Source organism: Calidris pugnax, unplaced genomic scaffold (genome assembly GCF_001431845.1).
Source record: "Calidris pugnax isolate Ruff unplaced genomic scaffold, ASM143184v1 scaffold41, whole genome shotgun sequence".
Taxonomy (NCBI): Eukaryota; Metazoa; Chordata; class Aves; order Charadriiformes; family Scolopacidae; genus Calidris; species Calidris pugnax.
Window position 1 is genome coordinate 13,266,246 of NW_015094509.1, and position 25,006 is coordinate 13,291,251.

The 25,006-nt window shown below is 36.3% G+C and overlaps 1 long non-coding RNA gene across 1 annotated transcript; it reads left to right on the top strand.

The window, feature by feature from the left end:
* The first annotated feature begins 1,210 nt into the window (after nt 1-1,210).
* Nucleotides 1,211-12,259, top strand: LOC106902112. Its single transcript, XR_001414429.1, has 3 exons — nt 1,211-1,334; nt 6,922-6,998; nt 11,337-12,259. It is a non-coding gene; the product is annotated as an uncharacterized LOC106902112 (long non-coding RNA).
* The last annotated feature ends 12,747 nt before the right edge of the window (nt 12,260-25,006 follow it).

Below are 25,006 nucleotides of genomic sequence, written 5' to 3' on the forward strand. Positions count from 1 at the left end.
CTATCAAAACCAGACCAAGCTTCCCTTCTTTCCCAGATCTCACTCACTTCAAAAGACATAGCCAAGAATGTTTTCTTCCATAATCAAAATGTGTTTGTCCTACTAGGGTGAATTTCATTTTGTTTTCACTTCATAGTCCCATTCCACTTTGAGTTAAGTGTGGTTTTTTCCTGATTCGCTACTAGCAAGCAATAAGAGCCTTAATTTCACACGCAATTGAAACATTTGTCTCTTTCCTGCCTGTATGTGGAGGCCTACTATCTTATACAGACCACCAAGCAGAACAAATTATTTGGAAATATAGTTTGCAGAAGAAATCCCTTACCTGTGAAATGGTCTGTTTTCAAGTTACAAAAGTATAAAATGAGACAGTGAGAACTATCTGCATTTGGTAAGTCTGGTATGTGCTTAACAGACAATAAGCAGAGCATCAGTATACCACTGTATATTCTGGGAGGTGCATATGTCCTGCCTGCCCTGCGCAGACCTTGTCCTCCCATCTCGGAAATGGTATAGGGTCTGGAGTAGGGTCAGAGAAGGATGTCTGAAAGTGTGGAAGAGCTTGCATACAAAGAACAGCTTTTGTAGACTTGGACTTGTCAAGCTATAAAAGAGATTTCTGAGAGGGTCTAGCTGAAGCCTGTGAAACTGTCAGAAGAAAGTGGAAGTGATCATTCTGTCTTTTCTTGTACAGGGTCAAATGAAACTAGCAGTTAATAGGCCAAAACTTAGCTTATCAAGTACTCAAGCTACAGAACTGCTCACCAAAAGACGTCACAGAGAGTCCACTAGTGACTGAGAGTCACACACAGCAGGTGAGACATGTGCTGAGTGGTATGGATGTTAATTCCAACTTGTGAAATTTTAGGTGGAGTGACACTTGCTGTGGGGATATCTGCCTGCACCAGCAAATCAGCACATATTTAACATAATTGGCTGACATGGGGAACTTGATTTACCTAGTTTCTGCCCATATGCTAATCTGGCTTTGGTAATGCTATTCAGTTTCTCAGAGCTCTGCATGCTAAAAAATAAAATCAGCTCATTAAAAAACTTAAAATAGATTTTTTTTTTCATTCTGCCTCTACCAATTATGATGAAAATATTGCATAAAATGAAATCTTGTCATAAAATGATTGTTTAATCTTGTGTATCAGAATGTAAATACTAAAGTTACAGGACCTATGTCCAATTTTTAATCATGGAGTTTCTTTTAATTCTTTCATTAATCTTCTGGCACTGCTTTATCCAACACATGTCCATGAGTCACTCCTTCTGTATGGATGTAAGAGAATCTCTCTCACTGACTGACATGAGATCTTCATTCCTTGCTGGTGAGTTAACAACCTCCCTGGAAAGCAGTATGGATGAAGGTGAAACTCACATTTTTCTTGGTTTTTTTTTCCCCACTGGAATTCTCTGTCATTTACAAATGAGATATTTCCCTCAAGATCTTCCAGTTAAATTAAAGATGAGGATTTGCATATGCAGTGGTAAATGAAAACCACTGGAACAGATTTTATGTTTCCTTACATTGATGTAAATTGGCAATACTAACTTTACTAAATAAAACAGTCCTAACTATGTGAAAAATGTACCAATAAGACAAGAACACCTTTTGCCTCTGGGTCTAAATTTTAAATGTTGCAACAAACTATTGTCTAATTATAGTAAACAAGACATACTGTTAGCCTTTCCACATCACTAAGTAGCTTCATTTTTATACTGAAACCATATTTTGAAATTGTGGGTAAAATTGTAAATGATTTTTTGTCAGTTAAAGGCTTTTCTAACCCTTGCAGTGACAAAACAATTATCTGATTCTCTTCAGTACAAGTTCTTTCAAAATGTTTCAAGTTGTTTGAGGAACTGACTTGGCTTTCATGAGCAGCTATTATTTCTTATGAAAATGAGAGAAGATGCAGAAATTCTCTGTTCAAATCAAATCTCTATCAAACCAAAAATAATTTAAAAATCCTTCCTAAATGATGCTTTCGAATAAGCTTTTTTTTAGAACAATGGATGAAAAATTATGTGCTGGGATTTATAAATCTATGGAAACTATGAAAAATTTGTGTCTAACATCTACATAGAGGTCAAATACTGTTATTAGCATGCAAAGTATTAATGCAATGCTACGCATCTCATTTTAATTCTTGTCACTGGCATAATTTAGGTTACTTAGGCATGTGGTGAACAAGCTGTGAATTTTACTTTCCTCCTACTTCAGGATCTGTTTCTTCCCATTCAAAGTTTGATTTCCTTGTTGCCTGCCATGCAGAAGCTAGAACATTTTCTCAGGACATTTCTCTTGCAGCCTGCAGTTGTAGTTGCCACACTGTATGTATACAAAAGTATTTTACTATACTTTTAAAAGTATACTTACAACACAAGGTAGGGCTTGATTCAAAACGAAGATGTGTCTAATTTTTACATTTTCTGCACTATTTAATACAGTTAATTGATGCTGTCAATAGCTCTAGTCAAAAGTAATGCTAGTGCTCTGGACTGTAGTACTCTGAGCTCGTTTTTAAGTTTTAGGGTGTTTTCCAACTTGTAATGGTGTATTGCAAAGAAAAACAATACAATATAAATAGATAGTTATTGTAGCCAGCATCAACAAATAAGTTTCCAATTTTTCTGGACCCAGTGCCTATTTAATTTTATCCTAGCCAAATGAATTGGTCCTTCATTCTCCAGATTCTGAGAAATGTAAAGAACTACATGAGAATGAGGTCATTATGATAATGTATGTTGCTGGTAGACCTGGTATAATGTGAGAAAAGTCTGAGCATATGAAGAAAACATAGGCCAAGTCCAGGACTGAAAGCCTGGGTGAGAAAACATTTTCATTAGTAATACAAATATAGTCTCGCTGTCTGTTAGTTATTTCTCCATTGAAAAATCAGGTCAGCATCTAATTTTAGAGATAACAACACATCTTCAGCTGCTGTAAATCTGCTGGTAAGTCCAATTATTAAAACCAGATGAGGATTTAATCGCATACTCTGTTCTCTTCACATTCTCAGAAATTAAATGTCTGTGATAATCATTACCTCTTGCACTTCTGAACTTGCATGAATTTGGTGCTCAGGAAAGCAGAATGAAAAATAGCTCTGGCTGATATTTAGGGCTGGTGCAGTTATCATGCAGGCTTTATCTATGTGTCTCCCCAACTCTGACTTGTATTGACCTACTAGTTAAAAATAAATGCTAGCAAATTAAAAGGTGAGTCGGAAATGTTAACAATAGCTAAAGATGAAGACAATACATTGCATATTGTGACACATTACTTAACGCTTCTTTGGATGTCTTTGGTGAAAAGATAAGCTAAATGGTCTCTTCATTTCCAGCTACATAAAAAAAGCTCGTTGTCCAAAGCAGTTCATAAACTCTTAGCCATTGCTGACTATTATATCCCTCCACCTGAGTAGGTCAACGCACATGCTCCTGAGGGGCTCCTGGGGTATGCAAGGTTCCTTAGTAAAGACCTGTTTTTCTGAATTCTAAATAAGGTCTTACAAAATAAATACCTATTTCCAGAAAGAGCACACCAAAACATTAATCAGTAAAAAAGCAGGTACTATTTATAGTAGTCAGACTAATATATTAATTCAGGAAAAACCTTATACTGTAAGTAACGGATTAAATCAGTTAAAGTAAATGTATCTTTTGAACTTCAATGTTTTATCATATTACAATCAACAGTGACAGCATGAGATCATGAACCATTAAAAACATGACTCAAAATCCAAAATAGCTGGATTTGTATAGTTAGCTGTAGCTGTGAATTCAGAGTGAAAATAATGCAGTAGCTTTAAGTTACGTAACATAATTTGTTAACATCATCTGAAATCTGGATAGGTAGCCCTACTGATGACCATAATGAGAATACAGGAGATTTACTTTCCGTGTCAACGAGTTAGTCAAAAGTACTGGGGTGAGGGTTTCAGATGTTGTAGACATGAGCCTTTTGCAAAAGAAAATATTTGGACATCACTCCTAGCTGCTCAGGAAAGGCAAGACAGTTAATGTGCCTTTTTGACTGCTACTAATGCAAATTTAATATCTTTTCTGATTACATACGTCTATAGGGATTTTGAAAATCTCCATCCCATGACATTATCAAGAAGCTGAATAGAGAAACGGCTGCAAGAGAAGCTCCTTGTAGCCAGAAGTAAAGACTAGACAGAAGGGGAGAGGTCTCATACAGGTGAAAGTTAATTCCAAAAAATGTGAGTGACCTGTCTGGAAATGAGGATAATGGTTTGAAGTGTAAATCTAATTTTAGTTCTTTGTGGTTGCACCTCAGAAATTCTGGGTACCTTCTAAGCAAATCATAGGTTTTCTCAATTGTGAATTAGGAAAAAAATTAGTTTGGCCTTCCAGTGAATTTTAATCCTCTGAGAATTTTTCTTACTACTTCAAACCAGTCCTTCCAACATAAGCATCCCTTTAAAAAAAAAAAAAAAAAAAAGTTGTTACTAGATCTAGGTGTATCAGGAAACATCAAAAATACAAATAACTCTCTAAAAAGAGATGTACTAAAGGGGAAAGGAAAACAAACTTCCCTGTGCCAACCAATCAGAACTAATGCTGTTTTAGTGGTCTTGGGAATGAGATTTCCCATTCCCTTGCTGTCGAGTCCACTGCCCTGCTTCCTAATGAAAATTAAAGAATTGGTTACCCTTAAAATTAGTGCCATCCTTTTCTTCTGCCAACCTTCATGGAGAGTCCAGGGAGGGTGGTCTCATCCTCACCACCCCAAAAGCCCATTAGTTATTTCCCATCTTACCAGATCTGACTCTGTAGGACAGGCAGGCACGCTTCCTGTTGTCATAGGTTGTACCAAGGGGATTTTCTTTAGATCCTAGTGTCTGTGGGTATTGTCACTCACTCAGCCCTTATGTTGGTTGAGACCCAGGACATTTCTACCTCAGTACTAAGCCTTAAGGCCCCAGCAGCCCTGCTTAATTCTATGGTCCCAAAGAGTGATTTAGATTTGTTCCAAAGTTAAATCAGAATCCCACAATGGAAACTTAGTCAAGCAGCTAACTTTATAGCAAGGAACAACAACCTCTTTCTCTTAAAACAAACCAGATTTCTGGTAACACTACACAAAGGTAACAAAAAGCTTAAGAAAGCAAGGCTCATCCAGATTTTTGAAGTCATATAACAGCAGAAGAAGGTGCCCTTTCTTTTTTGGCTTTCTTTTCTTCTCTCAGCTCTTCCCTGAAGCTGTTGTTTGATGGATCAAATACTTCAGCAGCAACAACTTGACCACTCAGCTGAACTCTTTGACCACTTGTATCTGCCCCATGTCACAGCTTCCATTCAGGTGTGATGATACAGTTGTCTAAGTCTGTGTTGTGATCACGGAAATCAACTGGGTGTAGCCTCCTGGTTTTGTTTCAAATTGGGGAAAAGCAGGCTTTAGCTATGTATCTGATAGTAAAGCTTAAGCCAGGGAAAATGCATGAGCTATTTTGTTGGTACTTCTGCAAGGAATGTGTATTGGCTTGATTCCAAAATGAGATTCTCATTTTTATTGGGTGCTTCTTTTCCTTTGGCTTCCTGGCTACATTTTACTAGTAATACAAAATCAAAGGCTGCTTTTATTTTCAGTAGGACCAGGGTTTTACCTCAAGTACAAATCACTAAGAATAGTAGGAGACCTTTGGAAGACCCAGTTAGATCTGAAACTTCCTGACAGAGTACCAGAAGCCTGGAGAGGGAAAATTGAATCTAAGAAAAAGAGAGTGTGCTGTTAGAATTTTGAGCATTTGCTACCTCCTGAAAATCAAGCCAATAAGGTAATTTTGTCCATACGTGTCACAGGCCTTTCATACACCAGAACAAAACTAAATAGTGAATCACTGCAGTATTTTCAGTGCGATAGTGAAACACTTCAGTGTAGCAGAAGCAAAAATACCTCGAACCTCTGAAAGCCAGGGGCCATTCCCTCAGATGAGGTGACAGTAATAAATCCAAGTCTGGCTTTCAACCCTGTCTCAAGTAATGAGCAAAATCCAGCAATAGGTCACCTCAAATGCTTTCCAGAACTAAACTGGGGAGATATGCTGTAAATCTACAGCAAATGTAGAGAACTTTACTGTTTTATTACAAATGACAGTTTATAAAATTGAATAGTATTGTTATAATAGTACAATATAATGGTTTATGGTTGAAAGATTAAAAGCAATATCTTTTCCCCTCGTTTTTTGACAGTAACACCTAATTCCATTAGGAGCAGCTCCATCTGGCTATTTTTACCTCTGTGATAACTGCAAAATCAGCTTTTTTCCTTGACAACTAAGCCTTTTTGAACTTCATAACTAGAATAATGTTGAGTGAATTTTAAGTCTGCGCATGTAGATTGTTTTTTGCTGGGAGAATTTCATTTTCTCAATCAGATAGGGGTGCAAAAACACTTACAGAAACATAGATTTTTAAGAATACCTAAAAGATGAAAATATTTAATGCCCTCATAATTTCCACAGGAAATCTCAAAGCTCTCAGAGCCAGCCAATCTCCTGAAGTTAAAAAAAAAAAAAAGACAGAGATACCCCTTTTTGAAGTGCACGGAACAATTCCATACAAACAACAAAATATTGTGTTGTTTTCTGTGACTTTGGATTAGGTCTGAAGGCACTGAAGACTATATAATAGTTGAATGGCATGGGTTCTTAAGTGTTTGTAATTGTGTGTGTTATGAGGAACAATGAAAGCAGTGTCTGATGATTTTATTAAGAAAATGGCTTGGCTGCCCTATCATTCTGGACTACAAGATATTGTAAGTTTTATGGACATTTTATATAAAATATTCTAAAATATTTTAAGGTAAAAGAGAATACACAGTGGAGATAACTTAGAGAAAATAACTTAAGATCTTAAATTCAAACTTTATTTGTGTCTTAACAGAAATGTATGGCTCCATGGCTTGGCAATGACAGTGGCGTGCAGGTGGGGACGAGGCTCTCAAGCTCCATAAGAAAAATGTAAGTTTTGCTGCAGCTGTACTAGCAACATTTCACAGTCATTTACAAAATATAATCAAGGGCCACTACAAATAAAAAAGGGTACACATTGTAACATAAAACTGCAGATAAGTAGTTTAATTAAAAATGTGTCACAAAAAAATACCAGTTTGGGGGATTACAATTTTTTTATATGGTTTCAGTACTGTTTCCCACTGATCACCTTATGAAACATCAGTAAAATCAAAAGGAAAAACTGATTTACCACTAGTAAAAATAACACATATTAAGGTGTTAAACTTCAAAGTAAATCTGAAGTTGTATAGGAAGATAACCTGTTCTTTCTTACCTTCATTATGCTAACCTTAGATGTTTCATAGGCCATTGGACAGTGTTCAAGTGAATAAATAGTTAAATACATTTCTATTTCTTATTTAATGTTTTTACCTTTCTGTTTTAACTGATAAAATGGTAAGGAAAAAATTATTTGGATCCTGTTTTCTACAGTCAGTTTCCCAAGCATATTTTGACATTTTTACAGTTGAAGTCCTTATAAATTTTAAGATTGATCAATATGCATGGTTGGAATCAAAGACAAAAATAGCAATAAGATAACTCCCAGAGTCTGAGTGAAAGAGGCTTGTGGTTGGGATCATGAAGAACAGGTGTATAGGGTAGCATAGTACACACAATCTATTTTATACAAACAAAAGTATATGTCACATCATCTAAAAGCTAGTTTAATGTGGACAGAGAATATAGTCTCTTAGTCCAAGGTATTTTATTTGAGGATGAAATTTCTGTCCAATGTTACAATCAAATAGATTTTAAAAATATGCAGGATTAATTAAAAAGAAATTAAACTGTGCTTAAAACCAAGGTTTTAGCACAATTCTTTTATGAAGACTTTCTAAGGGTATCTTCTTTTAAGAATAATTGCCAACTAAACTGATTTTGGCCTTATCCAGTTAAAAACAAATACTTAACACAGAGCATACAGTTTAGCCCGATAAAGCACAACCAATTCATATGAAATAATTCTTCTTTTTTAAAAAACATCCTTTCAGTTAGGATTTTGGCCCTTATCTTGTCCTCATTAAAATCAGTGGCAAATACCCCATTAGTATAAAAAACACCAACATCTGTACAACATTCTGGTAATACTGAAAAAGAAAGTAATCTCTCTAGAATCTCTCTGACTGATAAAAAGGAAAACACATGCACTGAACTTGTCTTAAGATGCTCAAAAACATTCCCGGTTCTCAGACAAAAAAATAATAATTCAACATGCCTGGCATGGGCCAAGCCCCCAGTGTTTCTCTTGCAGTGAAACCAGGACCCAGAGAAGGTGAGACATATTGGGGATCTTTTTATCCCTGTAAGCTCAAACTAACCGTACAGTAAAAATTACAGGCTCCATAATCAAATACTGGGTGACAAAGGTGGTGTCCATGATTTGCAATAGTAGAAAATTTCCTGATTTTTAACTGTTCTTCCAAAATATATTAAAATGTAACAAAAGGGCTAAAAACCAAGGAAATTTAAAGCCAGAAGGATGGAGGCCAAAGGGGCTGACAGGCTACTCTCCTTATGGCCCGCTGAATAGAGACTGAAGCAAGTTCCCAGTGGAGGAAGCCACTTTGGGTTGGGCTTTGGAGGAGCACTTGGGGGGATGTAAGCATGACTGAGATCACACTCTCCCTGCTCTCTGCTAACCTGACACTGGCCAGCCCTGGCCAGGAAGCCATCCAGCAGTGTCGCCTGCTCTATTTCCAGTTTCTCAGCTAGACAATTTGGGTTGCATTTAACAACCCATTAATGCCACCTCTGTGTTTGCAGAGAAGAGCTGGGTCACATCTGGCTCATGCTGACCATGGACAAACTGAGTGGCACCCACCTGCACAGGGCATGCCCTTTGCCTCCCATGACTCCCAATGGTAGCAGAAACAAATTGAATAAGCTTTAACTTTATAAATTAAACAAATGAATGCAAGGAGGAAGAAAGGCAACAGACAAGTGGCTTTTGGTTTTCCCTTGGACCATGATTGATCTTAGTAAAAACCACATTGACTCATGTAAGTAAAATGTAATATAAAGGCATGTTTTTGAAATTGTTTCTTGTGAAGAGTGAGCAAGTATATTAATACCAATTTTAAGACAAGTTTACATTCAAACTATGCCTTTAGGAAAAGGAAACATATTCCCCACTCTTTTTTAAAGTGTTAATGAGTTATTGCTTTGACACAGATGAGAGAAAATCCCTTACAGTTTTGGAGTAAGTTGGGGATACTCTTGAAATCTGTCTCTATTATACAGCAAATCTTGTGAAAATATTTCAGCTTGACCACTTCTTCTTGAAAATGACAGTGTGTAAATCTACACTGTATTCAAGGGGGAGAATGTTATAAATGAGCTCTGACAATGTGACTTGAAAACTGAAATGTCCAGACATGAGTCTGTACATGTTGTTTAATCCCAGAGTTTATAGCATTAGTCTTAGCTGGTAATAAAAAAGTTGCCTAATATCCTTCTTGACTGATCAAGTCCTTGTGGTAAAGTACACAGATATGAGGTTATGCACAAGAACTTCTCAGAATCTTTATAAATCAAATACCCTGAAATTGGTTGGGAAGTATGTACCATGAGTTTTTTACTACCACACTTAATTCTAGTTATGTTTAATTCAGAAGTTCTACATGCCTAGAACAGGCTTAAAAGCTCTTGTACTTGTGATCATTTAAAAGAAGCAATTTTATTTTTATTGTGGATAGGCAACCTAATGGAACAAATAGAAAAATAAATGGGAGTGACCTTTACAAAGAAGCTGTATAATCACATGTAAAGGTTTTATTTTATTTCTTTAGGTGACATAAATGTAATTCTAAAAGCCAAATGAGCTGTTTGCCAGTGCTGAATGAGGTGACATAGTCAACTTAAAAAGTACAGCTTTTATGAAGCTGTGACTAACAAAGCTTTAAAAAATTTAAACTGATGTTTGATTTGAAATGAAAACAGTTTTCTTTTAACTATACATTTTCCTTTTTTACCTTGATTTTTCAGTGTTAGTCAACATTGTAATATATTTTTTTTCTGTTATCTGGATACTTTCTGGTTTATATTCACAAATATGGGATATGCCTTTACACATAGGAAGTTGTTAAGATGAGCCACCCATTTCAAAGTTGACAGTGACTCCCCGAAGCCCATTAATCCACTTTGATAACCACTGCTGTTCCAGTTACTACAATTATATCAAACTCAAACTTGCTCATATGATGAAATTAAGCAGGTTTTAATCATCCTATGGAAATTACTTGGTGTCTCTGACAGAATTATTTCTGCACAGTAAATGTTTCAGGGTAATGATTTCAGTGTGCCAAAGACTTCCAGTAAAGTCTGAGGAAAAGAGGCCACTGAAGTCAATAAGCCCTGAATTAGGACCTTTGGATTTCGTTCATCTCTTATCCCAAGGGTAAAATAACAGTACTTCAAAATAAATAAGTGGAAGTCATCTTTTAAATTAGAACAAAGGGTCAGGACAAATTATCTTTGGTTCTCCTGTAATGAGCATATAAAGTTTGCTCAGAGTTCTACTGCAGGAATAAAGATTAACAAAGAAAAACTTTGCCTTCTTTGTCCTAAGATATGAGCAAAAGTATATAGTTATCATGAGCTCTTTCATGTCAGCTCTTTTTGTCTTAAGCTGTCTAAAATTTCTTGGTCTTATGACAGAAATTTTGTGTCTATGTAGGCAAAAGAAAGGGGTACCAAAAATGCTGATATCTAGAACTGTCTTACATTTTCTTATTGCTGCTGATGTCCAGATGATCACAGAATCACAGAATCACAGAATCTTCTAGGTTGGAAGGGACCTTAAAGATCATCTTGTCCAACCGTCAACCTAACTGACAAAAATAGACACCCACACAACAAACAAGGAGCATCATCACTAAACCATACCTCCCAGCACTACATGAACCCGTCTTTTGAACACCTCCAGGGATGGTGCCTCAACCACCTCCCTGGGGAGCCCATTCCAATGGCTGATAACCCCTTCAGTGAAAAAATTTTTCCTAATATCCAGCCTGAACCTCCCATGGCGCAACTTGAGGCCATTTCCTCTTGTCCTGTCGCCTGTGACTTGAGAAAAGAGACCGACCCCCATCTCTCTACACCCTCCTTTCAGGTAGTTGTAGAGAGCAATAAGGTCTTCCCTCAGCCTCCTCTTCTCCAGGCTGAATAACCCCAGTTCCCTCAGCCTCTCCTCATAAGACTTATTCTCCAGACCCCTCACCATCTTTGTCGCCCTTCTCTGGACCCGCTCCAGCACCTCAATGTCTTTTTTATGCTCCTTCACAGGATCTCCATGGGTCTCAGCATCCTCATGCTCTGACGTGTGGTCCTCCACAGGCTGCAGGTGGATGTCTGCTCCACCATTAACCTCGATGAGCTGCAGGGGGACAGTCTGCCTCACTGTGGTGTTCACCATGGTCCACAGGGAAATCTCTTCTATGGCATCTGGAACACCTTCTCCTTCTTCACTGTCCTTGGTGTCTGCAGAGTTGTTTCTCTCACATACTCTTACTTCTCTCTCCACTGCCGCTGTGTCACAGTTCCCCCCCCCCCCTTCTTAAATACATCATCACAGAGACATTACCATCATCACTGATGGACTTGGCCTTGGAGCTGGCTTGCATTGACTCTCTCCAACATTGGGGAAGCTTCTAGCAGCTTCTTACAGAAGCCACCTCTGAAGCCCTGCCACTACCAAAACCTTGCCTTGCAAACCTAATATCTTAAAAAAATAGAAGGATTTTAAATTTAATAATTAAATGCAGGTGCATTGACCATGCAAAGAAAGAATGTGGATGACTGCCATCAACATGGATTCTTAGTATATTAGCAGTCCTAATGACGGAAACAGTGACTTCTGTAGGAAAAAGCCAAAGAAGTCATGACTTCCTATTCATGCAGAACATTCTTGTAATTAACATAAGAAGTCTCCCAGAAAATCTTGAGTTAATCTTGAACACTTTCAGCCATCCATCTCAAAACAGTTGGTCTTAATTAACTTATAGAGGCCTTGGGTTTCATAGTGGCCAGTAATCATCTGGGGTTTGTGTGTTTAACCAGAGTCTTAAGAAACCTTGACTTGAATATTCCATCTTAATATTCAGACATAGAGGCCTGTGTGTTTGTTAAGACATTAATTCTGAATGACATTTCTATGTCTCTGATACCCTTTTTCCACTGAGATGATAACTGAGCTCTGACTCAATAGAACTCTCTTGGTGGGTTTTGCATCAAGCACTCCAGAAGGGAAAATAAAAACTTAAATATATGTATTTTGGCTAATTTGACTTATTCTGTCCATGTCATTGTTTCTGTGAAATATTTTTGTCCAGATACAACTTTTCTTGTGCTTTTCAGTATTTCTGCATTATACATAAATATGTTGTACATTTTATATATGCCTATATAATATTTATCCATATGTATTTGTGTATCATTATTGATAATCTGTACTTGGCAGTCACATGAAAATGATTCCTCCCTTTTGTTCCATTTTCTATGCAGCTTTTTGAAGAAAATGACAACAATCTCTCACTGCCTGCAAATTTACCATGTGATTTTGATACCTCTCTTAATTTCTTGTTCTCTAGATAGACCATGTTAACCAATAGTCTATTTAACTTTAGTAATATATAATGCATGAATAGAATCCAAATTATAGCAGATCCAAATACGTGAGTTCACTTCTTAGCCCTAGAGTTTCTGAGTCTCTATCAGCACAGGGAAATGTGCTAGAAATGCTTGCTTTGGGTTATCAAAGGTTTTATTTTCTTCTGCACTATACGAACTAGAGAATTGTCCTTGAAGATGGAAGATGAGGTAATAATATAAAAAACGTAAAATAATTGTCAGGTTTCTCCAGCTTTTTCCTTGTGCCTGCTCCAATTTCTGGGCAACATTTCTTTACTTTCACAAAACCAACAAAAACCAAAAGAATATAGTTATATATTTCATCTTGAATTTCCTGAGGGATATCCTGGGAACAGGTTATGGAATTAAGAGACAGGCACTTGCCATAAACAACATTGCATAAAGATATAGGCAATTGCAATAATGTATTTTGGGGCTGGATTGAAAGTGGATTTATTTTCTCCTATCTGACCATGGTATAGGCATATGAGACAGTAATATATTAAGATCAACCACTACTTTCAGAGAAAAATCCTCTGAATTAAAATACTCTCTTTAAATTCAGAGCTTGTCTGTCTGGGTGAAGATTACAAAGTATTGATAAAGAAGCATGACAAAATTGAATTATATTCATTGCTTTATTAAATAATTCTGAGAAGAGAAAAAATTAGGACATTAGTTTATGAAAATGGTAAAATATGCTTCAGAAGCTTTGAATTAAATTTAGAGTAAAGTTTTGCATTATGCTATTGATCAGGCCTTTAAAATGCAGAAGCTTTAGTGAGGGAGAAACTTCTGGCTGTAAATAGACAGCAGAATGAAAGCTGCACATTTAACTGTGATGATTTTATCTGTGATGGTTTTATCTCCCAATATGAACAAAAAGGAGGTTTTTGCAAGGGTTAACAATTTGGCTTTTAACTGAGACCTTCTGTCTCTTTCTTTGTTTTGTTCTGAGTTTGGTGTTTTGTTTTTTGTTTTGTTTTGTTTTGTTTTTCCCTGTTTGATGTTTTCCCAGAAAACATTCCGTTTGGTTACAAGTTTTTCCCCAGATGATCATTCTCTTTGGATGTCATTTGTGTTCTCAATGGCAAATAAGAATGAGAAGTTCCATGGCTGAACATGTCTTCTGATATTTATTTGCCTTTCTATAAAGTCAATATATTTATCCTGCCTTTTTGGATGATTCTTCCCCTTCCTTGGTAGTTCAATATAGGTATTTAAGAGCCTGGCCTTCCACAGCTCCATATATATCAATGAACCAGAGGTCCATATATCAAGGTTGCCAGAGCAACCTTGGCAGCAGTTGGTACTACATTTCATACAGGTGGAGGATTCATGCTCTCCTTTTTTTTTTTAATTTGGCATGGACCTTATTCTTCCATTAACAGCATAACTGATTACCTGCCTGCTACTCACCAGAATGTGATGGAAGTCTCCAAATGCCACCATCTTCAGACTATGTAAACAGGCTATAAAATTGCCTTTGAAGGTCTGAGGTGGGTCATTAATAACCTAAGGAAAATTTAATAGCCAGTTAGTAGTCAACTAGATATAATTAACACACCATTAGCACTGAGCTTCACAAAACTTTTTAGAGCCATTTTTTCACAAAAGAATGTCACTTCAAGTCACACCTCCTTCTAAGAGGTCTTATCTTTATTTCTTTAATTCAAAGAAAGTAATCATTTTAGGAAAATTGTACATGGAAATGCAAAATCTTGGGAAGACCTAAGGTTGCAACAATAAATATTTTTTTCTTATGCTTTAGTGCATAAGAAGCTTCTTATGCATTTAAAGATGCAAATATTTTAAAGATGTCAGAATTTTAGAAGCTGAGTTCAGGATTCACAACCTCAAAATTAATTGCATAAATAATGACACTGTATACTATGGCTATAATTCCAACTCTTGGAAGGTGTAGATATACCAAGGAGATATGTTATGAAATGTGGTGGTGATATGAAGATATGCCCTTGATTTTGAAATTCTTTGCTTTTGTATTCTATATTTGACACTTTTTCAGAAAGCCATATTACCTAAACTGTTTTGTAAATATGAGGACCTCAGTTTTAATTTGCAAAAAGTGCAGTTCCATGGTTTTCTCAAAAACTGTGACAGCATGACCCAAGTACTATCCAGACCTTCAAAAAATTAAAATAATATTTAAAACATCTCAGGGTTTTTTTGTTTCTTTGTTTTGGGTGTTTTTTTTTTTTTTTTTTTTTTGTCTACTGGAGTTTGAGGATGTTTCATTATATTTGAATGCTTGGACTGGAAGTACTAGAGACAGACTGAGGCAATGTATGGTTTTGAGGCACACTGAGGGTTTTGTTGGGCAGAATTCTTACCTAGTTTTGTTTCAATTTGTGTTGTTTTCAGATGCCTGCAAATGAACCACATTATATAAAGTTTACAAAGTGAAAAATAGATAAGACGCTTTGCAGATGTGAATGGTACTTAAAAGATTGCTTTCCACCAATTTAAGATTAAGTTTGTTGGTCAGAGGGTGACAGAAGTTCCATTAGTGGTTGAGAAAAGGATAATATTCTTTTTCATATATCAGCATTTTTCTTTCATTTACAATGTAATTATAGGGCACCAAGAGGTCAGAAAACAAGCATGATAAGAAAAGCACTTATTTTGGCTGATAATGCATTAATTTGAAATGGCATACATTTTTTCCTGCTCCTTCATTGGAGTGATTTATCTTCCTTGATGATTAAAAAAAATGTAACTTTCTATTTTAGTAGTACTGAAGATGATTCTATTCTAACAGGCAGAGTGTTAGGAGTAAATGGCTTTGGCTGATGTGGAAAATACATCACTTGCAAAGAATTCTAAGCAGAGGTGTTGATAAATATGTCACTATTTGGCCTTCTTTCCAACACCTGTCCAGAGATTAAGTAGAATGTAGTTTGCGCTTTGTCACTTACACTACAGATGAGTGTAATTCAATAACCTTAAAATACACAGTAGATAAACACTAAATACCAGGCTATCAACAATTTTACTCTTAAATGGATTATGAGATGACAGGATGCCAATATGATAATCAAGCCATCACTAAGGCTTGTTATTTTATTTCCAAAGTAACAACTGGATGTAATTAAAAGCTATGATTCTCTCTTCTGTCATGTCTAGTCAATTTTTTAGGTCTCAGCTGAGTAATAGTGCTTCTCACACCTCATCTCCTAGGTAGCTATTAGAAGTATGCCACTTGCAATTGCCAGATGTTCCTGTCATCAGCCTGACCCTGCAAAAAAAAAAAAAAAAAATAAACCGAAAGCTCTCTCTTGTGATTTTTTCTTTTTCCTGAACATGTCTAGTCAATTTTTTAGGTCTCAGCTGAGTAATAGTGCTTCTCACACCTCATCTCCTAGGTAGCTATTAGAAGTATGCCACTTGCAATTGCCAGATGTTCCTGTCATCAGCCTGACCCTGCAAAAAAAAAAAAAAAAAAAATTAAACCGAAAGCTCTCTCTTGTGATTTCTTCATTTTCCTGTACAGTAGAAATGAGAGAGAGTGATGAGTGGTTTATGGGTCAGAACAGATGAAGACTGTCAATTTATGGCTACCACTTTCATTTGAAAATTGCAGCCTGTCCTGGAGTTGTTGGGTATGTCTTTAGCATTTCCCAAAACTGTGTATGGGTAAGTCTAAATTTTGCTCCAGCTCAGACTCTGTAGGAAGGGCTCATGTTTTTGCACAGAAAGCCAACCCAGGATCCTTTGCCAGTTGCTAGAGCTCCTTATATTGTCAGTAGAGGGCAATAAGTCCCGCGATACAGGGCACCCTAGCTTGGAGCCCAAGTCACTGCTCCTACTACGAGTTGTTCTGGACCTCTCGTCTTACACTGGCGATGTGTAGAAGCTACTGTGGTTAAAATCCAGCCCAATCTTCTGCTTAGCTGAATGTTAATAAGGTCAGACAAAAAACAATCAGTGATAACCTAAATGTTCATTTAGGTTACCCTGGGGCTCTCTGTCTCCCTCTCCCTCTTTTTCTCCCTACAATGTACTCTCTTTTCATATATGGGTAACTGCCATATAGGTATGTATATAGATTTGTATGCATGTATAAGGGCTATTTCCATGTCTCTGCTTATGAGCAGTTTCTCAGTCCTTCGAAATCAGCAGAAAGCCTGTCTTTAACTATGGTATGTGTTTGGCCAGATCTCACCTGCAATGTTGTTATCGTTCTAAATAGGGAAACGCTTCATTTTTAATATACTGATTCAATAAAATTTTCTAGGGATGCATGCAGCAAATAGACAGATTGTATTGCTTTCTGAAGGTTTTTTTTTTGGTGAAGATGTTACAAGATATGCACCTATTTCTTGTCTAGCACTGAATAAATTGACAGCTTTAGTTCCTTAGATCCTCTGGCAGTTCAGTTCTGCTTTCTCCTTACTCCAGACTGTAGCTTTCAGGCATGTTAATATTCCAGCTTAATTGGGGCTAGTTGCTTCAGTGTAAATTGCAGCCAATGGAGCACTAGCAGCAGAAAATCTGCTCTCAGGTATTTTAGAAAATAGCTGTAAAAAATAACATTAATTGCTCAGAAGCATAAAATATGTCTGAAAAAATATTTGGAAAAAAGAAGTTTTAAAGAATGACTTAATTTGTGCCATAAATACTGGATTTTGGAGTCTAGTTGCAAGAAGTCAGCTTATCTCATGGAGTAGCATATACCAGGACAGGACATTGCCCAGAAATTTGGCTAACCTCCATAACTGCCAGAAATCTTGTCATGTCTTTAGAGGAAGTTTCAAGAAAATAGATATTGCCTGCTTTTAGTTACATAGTTGTACTCTTATCCACACAGCTTAATGCACACACATACAGACATTTCGATTTGGAAAGATTTCAGTGATAGAAAATGTACTTCCATTGAAATGTTTTACAAACCTTTACACATAATATAAAGTTAAGCATTTTACAGGCTATAATAGATACATTGACTCAGGAGCAAAATTTCTGTGTAATATTGATCTTAAAATGGAAATTATAATGAAAAGATACATGTGGTGCTCAAAATAGTAAAATATTCATCAAAGTTTCATTCATGTTTTCTTGGACAGCAACAAAGCATGATGAAGATAGTCATAATACATCATGTGACTTAGAAGAAGTTTCTTCAAAAGGTAATAAATTTTTTTAAGGTAATGTCTTTTAGCAGCCTTAGGACTCAACATGTGAATTTCTGTTTTCTTAATTCTAAAATTAAGTAAAAGGTAAAGAGATGCTTTGCACAGCAATTTTACTGCAACTTGCAGATATATGCCTTGCTTAGCCCATTAAATACAAAGTCACATAAAGCTATTCCATTTCTAGAAGAACAAAGTCATCTTAAGAAGTGTGTTTTTAGGTTAAAAATACTGTTGCTTGTTTTTGAAATGAAAGCGAGAAAAAAAAATAAATAGACCTACTTCTGAAATGTTTATACAGGATTAAGCCCAAAACACTCAGATAGATCCATCACCCCTTCTCTGTACCCAAATTTATGATGGATCTGATACTGGGGAAATCTCTTGCATAGCAGTTGCTAGGTGCTTTGTGTTTTATTTCTGTAGCTAAGAATATAAAAAATATACAGACATATAGACAAACTCTGAGTGTATTTTCTGTCCTTACTGAATTAGAGGTTGAGAAGAATCTATAAATATAGAAATGTCTTATAACGGCTATGAGGAGCTGATATAAAAGCAAAGGGATGTTCTATAACCTGACACTGCTTGTTGTGTTAGAGGTTATGATTATTTGCATGCTCGAAGTCTTGAATGTTTCTCAGACTGGCAGCTTGAAAAGTGAAGAGTTCCTTTTAAGAGTCTAGAACTAGCGTCAACATTTAACATAACCATTTAAAAAATATTTACGTATAAATGTCAGTGCTTAAGAAATGAAAAAATCATCTGTCACCTCATTGTGAGAGATTCTGTATTTGTGTAAAAGCACCTTACTTTCCTTCCATAAAACAGACCAAACAAGGATTTCTTGTTTTTTGTGATGGTGGGCAAAGCGTGACTTAAGATGGTGTTCAAACAGGGCAGTGATGAACTACAGAGAATTGTCATCTCATAGAGCACAGTGGGCAAGAGAGAGATTTTGAGCTATATAAAAGGCTCTGAATATTTTATTGTATGTAGAATTTTATTATATTCTTTCCTTGCTGTAGTATTTATTTACTATCTGATTATTGCCTTCAGGGCACCTAGCACATTATGTGCAGACAAAAGTATGTGGCATTGTTGAAAAAACAGATATAAAAAATGTTCAAGACTGCAAAATTGGACACTTTGCTTATCTCAAAAAGGAGACCTCCATGACACCTGAAAAGCAAACACTGTTCCTGGCATCCATAGTCCTTTTCCCCAGATAAAGATGCTTCTTTCCAGTATATAAATCTTCAGTACAAAACTGCCTTCAGATTTGCTAAATTCCTACCATCAGATAACATATTACTTCTCTTTTTGTGGTGGCTACTGCCAGATTCACAAGTTTTTTTTCTTTTCTTTTTCCTGCAGATGTGCTGTGCTGGCTAGTTTCTGCAATGACTTTTATTTTTTTGGCGCCTGCATACTCATGACTGTCAATCTGGCCTGTTCTTAGGACATGTGTTCTACAATTGTGTAATATATTGGTGTAGATGTAGCTGACAATTACATTATTGCTTCCATCGTTAAATGCAACATTATCTGCCTTGGGTTTTTTATTCTAAAGCTTCAAAACATGTGATTGCAATTTTCAACAAGAAAGTCTTTTGAACATCTCCAGTTCAGGTTATCATCATCTGTTAGGATGATTTTGTACAGATAAAACACAGATGAATATAGCTGATCATGCGATTTAATGTACAATATTTATAGGTTGCCATTAGTGCTTTTGTATCTATTCAGTTTTAATCCTGCCTCCTAATCCTCACTTCATCTGGCTCTTTATTGTTACTGTTTGATATTTTCCATGCATAACCACTCAACAAAAGATTTTCTTAAAAAGAAAATCAAGTACTCTCAACAAGTGTGAGAACGTTAATTTAAGTATTGCTATATCAACGTAAAAAAACAGGGAAGTGGAAGAAATGCTTTTCCACACCCACATTCCTGTTTGCCAAGAAACACGGTTATGCTGCCAGTATCTATTACTGACTGTTCTAGTTGCCATCTGCACAATAGACTAGACACAAATTAGACAGCTGAGGAAAGAGAACTGACCTCAGCGTTCAGATGCTGGTGAGGATGATGAGGTCAACAGCACTGTTAGTTACCACTTTTATTGATGAAGTAACATGATTTTTGGCATCTGAACTTTCTCTGTGATTATCATTCATGCATTTGAGCGTGAATCTCCATGCCTCTGGGGGAGCTCACCCAGCCGGCGGCATGCCTTGCTCCTTGTGTCTTGCCCTCCTCTCTCCTGCAGCCCCTCTGCCATTACTCCAACCACTCTGTGAGCAGGGGTTGAGAGTTCAACTGTACATGACAAGGAGGTACCAGGCCATATGATGGGGGACATTTATGTTGGTCATATGACTTCAAAGCCCTTCCTCTCCACCTCCCTTCCGCTCCTGTAGTTACTGGGTCTTTTCATACTCCTCTTCAGTCCAGTTTCAGGATGGAACCAGATTTTATGGGTGGTTTCAAACCACTAAAAATGGCAGAAGATACCATTCCTGTACATTGAAACATGATGATATATTCCAGACTCACATTTTGAGATAGCATTTCATGGCAAAACTTCCGTCACATGATATTGTGTCCCTGTTTCTAGCACTGCAAGTCACAGGATAACATGTTCAAATCTACGGTGGTATTTGTGATTATGAAACCAGCCACTACCACAAGACAAATTTCTCCTCACCCAATGTCTTACACTACAGCAACTCTGAATTGCGGTTTTCACAGCTGAAAGGAAGGGAGGGATATAAATTGCCTCTAGCTAATGGGTTAGTCAACATATTTTAAAGGAGAGGGCTGCAGCACAGTATATGAAAAAAGCTGTGCATGCATCTGTCATAGGAACTGTCATTCTCTGTCAGTACAGTTATTTTCAGGGTTATACAAGTGTTGATCCTGAAAATACATTATGAGAGGTAAAAGTGTCAACAGCTTCTCGTGTTTGGTCCTAGATACCACATGGAGTTGTGCTGGCTATTTCTTCACTCCTTCAAGTACTGATTTTCCCTTGTATCTACATGCTCAGCAAGACATGAAGAGAAGTCAGATCCCAAAAGGGAAAGGATCATGACTGTCAATTTCAGAAATATTCCTGCAATGAATTCAGCTCTTCTTCCTTCTCATCAAAGCATGTTGCATTTCTCTTTGTCATGCCTTAGCTGTGCATAGATGCTAAGAAGTAAGAGTCTGTGTAATCTGAAATACAACAAAGTGAATCAATGGTTCTTGTGATTGTTCACACTGTAACTAACATAACTTGCACATCTTTACTATGTATAGTTTTTTATCAGGACTTTTTTTGTCATTGCTCTTCTTATTTTTCGACCTATCTGGAATCATACTAATGTCCAAAGGCTCGATCAGGATTAAGACTGTAATGTGATGAGCACTGTACAGCCACAGAATAATCTGTGTATCTGACTATTTATATGATCTTAATGCCTCTTCCTGAAGTCTGAATTCCTGACTTGGAGCATTTCCTCTCTAAAAGTAAATATAAAATCCTAAGTAAATATAAAACCATAGGTTTTATATTGTCAAACATTTAAATTTCAAGATCTTGAAACTTTAAAATTGTATTGTATGTCTTCTTCAAAAAAAACAGGAGTCCATTTTACATAGACAAGGCATTTGTACGTTTTCCCTTGTCTACTTTGCTTCCAGAGCAAAGATTTTTCATTTTTTCTTTTGTTTCTTAAACATTTCAGATTATGTAAGGTTTTATTTTTATGTTCTCAAGACAGAAACTGTTGAACAAAGATTAAAGGTCTACTTGTAGGATGTATGGCACGTCCTCCTTTTCAACTAGGCCAAGGAGAGGTATTAAAAGAAATATCTGTACTGAGGATGGGGCTGTGATGGTGGCATGTTTGCTGCAGAGTGATCTATAGGTCTCAAATCCTCTTACATGTTTGAGCAAAGCAAAGGATAAAAACATCTTAAAGTGGGCTTTGCAGTGGCTGTCACCTCAAGTTAAAATGGAGAGGTGGTGTCTTGAAACTGTAAAGTTTTAGAAAACGCCATGGTGCCAATGAAGTGTTGTAGTGTACAACAGGAGACAATAGGGAACACTGTGATCTAACATTTTGGTGTCGTGACCTGAAAAAGTAGAAGAACTTTTTCTACAAATGCAAACTTCAATTTGAAATTCTCTTCTGTCACCTGTCTTTATGTGAAATAATGCTACAGGCCTTGATTTTGTAACTTTCAGAGCAGATCTCCATGCATGTGGAGGCACAGGTGGTTGTTACTAGAATTCCAGAGTGGAGATAGCTCTTTATACAGATCTACTGAGGTTCAAAATGTTATTTAAGCAGCATCGTTCCTTTCAGTGAGACTCTCAAGAGTGACTCAGGTGGAACAGCAGTACTACATATTAATATATTAATTACGTTCACTTGGATTAAAATTTTGAGTCCTCAAGAACTCCTATTGCTATCATTCCACCATGTTGGTGGAATGGCAAGTTAAATTGCTAAGTTCATTTACTTGCATTTTTTCCAAAACAAATCTGCTTTATTTATTTCTATATAATTTCACTTAATTATTTTTTTCCTTTCTTTGTCCTACATATATATTTTTGATTTATTGCCATTCCTCTTAAAAATAAAGAAGTATTTCCTTGATGACATTTAAGTGTCCATTTATCAATAAAATATAAATGTGTTCTTGACATTTTAATTTTATTTTTAGTAGGATATATTTTATAGCTTTTAGTTTATTCTTCTTGATCTTTTTCATCCTTCTTAATCAACATAGTTTCATAGTGAATTTCAGTGTCTTTGTTGTCATATGGCTCTTACTGTGTTTGATTTTTCACATTTGTTATCTGTTTAATTTATTTTTTTTGCTTCTCAAATGTTTTATAGGCACTACACCAATGCTGATACTGTATTTGTGTTGGCTTAGAAGATCCTTGTAATTTAAAATCCCACTGGTAGATCTCTGGGAGAAGACTGACTTGGGCTTTCATGTCCAAGAAATGTAATCCATACTGCCTTTCTGCAGGTTTACTATGTCAATGATATATGGCATTTGACAGAACTTTTTTGAAGAGTCTTTGAGAAATTACTTGTATTTGGATACATGATGTAATTCTAGATTTTTTTTCACATTTTTTTTAACATCTCTTTTTGCATTTTACCTCCAGTAGCTAAGACGTTTTACCTGAAGTCATCTCCCATTACTTAATTTGGAATCAGTCCATAAATAAACTCGGGGTCACTTGAATGTTGGCCCAGACTCTGCCGGGGTTTTCCAAAAGTGCAAGTGAGCAAAGTTTAGAGAAACTGTCTGAAGCCGTGAATCTTTTATTTTCCCAGAATCCAGAAGCCTTGTAAGGTCTAGGATTCTCTAGCTGTTTCTTTTTTTGCTTGATGCATTATAGTTAAAAGACAAAAAGGGAGTTGTTCATCACTGTTATGCTCCTGGCCTGCCTTGAGCCACTTTCCATTGAGTGGCCTGATATACAAGCACAATCTCTTTTATTGAATACTTGAAAATGTGTGTTTCTTTTAGGTTCAGAGTTGCATCCAGTACACTGCAGTGCCTCTGCAAGTACATGAAAACATGTTAATTCCAATCTTTTGATTTTAAGATATTTTTGGTATTTAATCTTCTGAAGTCTATAAGAAAAAGCAGATGATCACTACCTCTGAAAACCAGCCATTTAACTTCATATTTAAATAATTCACATTTAACAGACATTAAATCCTTAATTTTGGTAGAAGAAAATCATACAAATGCAAAGTCGAATAGCTCAGTCTTATTTTTTACATTTCTTTATTCATGGTTTTGCTGTTCACTCTGCTAGGCGGTATTTTTTTAGGTTTCTTTCAGAACAATAGAACTAAAATTGTTGAGACCACAAAAAGCTCCATAAATAATCTGATCTATCAGATTAGCTCAGATTAGCAAATGCATTTCTAGTTTAGCCTTTGTTAAAATAAGAGAGATGATTTGTGTGTTCTCTCATCTATTTCTTCCTGATCTTTCCCATTAACTGAAATTAAAGTAGTTATCTTTTTAACCTTCTCTGTAAATAATTTTCACAGAACTATGTGACTGTTATACAAATCATGAAAGGTTATCTCTCTCTCTAGTTTTGAAGGCGTTTTCAATGACGTTGAAGTCCAGACATAGTTCTTTCTGCAGAGCAGAAAACCTAAGCCAGAGTAAGCAGGTAAGTCCTTCATGCTCTGTGACTGTGAGAAGCATGCTCTTCATGCTTCTGTTCTATGTAGTCCTTCATGCTATTTATGTTACACAAGCACTAAGAATGTGATGTCTTTGATACTTGTCTTGATATTTTATCTTAATCTGATAACCAAATAGGGGATGAATAATAAGTTAACAACTTATTTTTTCAGTAAAGGCAAAATTGAGATATTCCCCATGATATTGCATCAAGGCATTGCCAGAACAAGGCATAAAGGTTACAGTACTGGCTAGGATTCATACCAAAATTGAAACTCTTCTAAATGTTGTTTTCTACTCATCATTTCATAGCTGTGGTTTATGCACTGCCTTTGCCAACCCTTTCTTTTCTCTTCTTCTCATCAGTTTCAGCTGCAGCTGACACTGTTGGTGACATCAGATCAAGCACCAGGGTCACCTCTGAGAGACCACTGGGGTGAGTAATCAGAAACAATATTTATACCTTAGGCCATCTCTGCCGCAGTAATCACGTTCCTGACAACTGCTGTCATCTGAGAAAGAAACAAAAAAGAAATATTAATTGATAACAGGTCACATTTCACCTTGTTAGAAAGGGAAATCTTCCTGATAGAGAAACAACTGATGTATCAGATTGCCAGGGAGTTATCCTTAAGGTGACAGAGAAATTGAATTCTGCAGCAGACTTTTAGAAAATTAGCTATGAGTTGGGAGATGAATGGTCATAACTCTTTACAGCACACTTCCTCTAAGCCTGCAGAGCTAAGTACCATAGACCAGTTCCACGGCTGGTTGTTGAATGACTGAAAAAAGAAAGAGAGAAATAAGTAATTAAATGATGCTGCTGCCTACCTACACTGCCAGGATGACAAGTGCCAACACAAATGAATGGAAACCCAACAGCCAAACAGGAGAAGGGAAAAAAAGACTAAGCAGAAAATAATAAACAGCCCTCCCTGATATTCTGAAATGTTA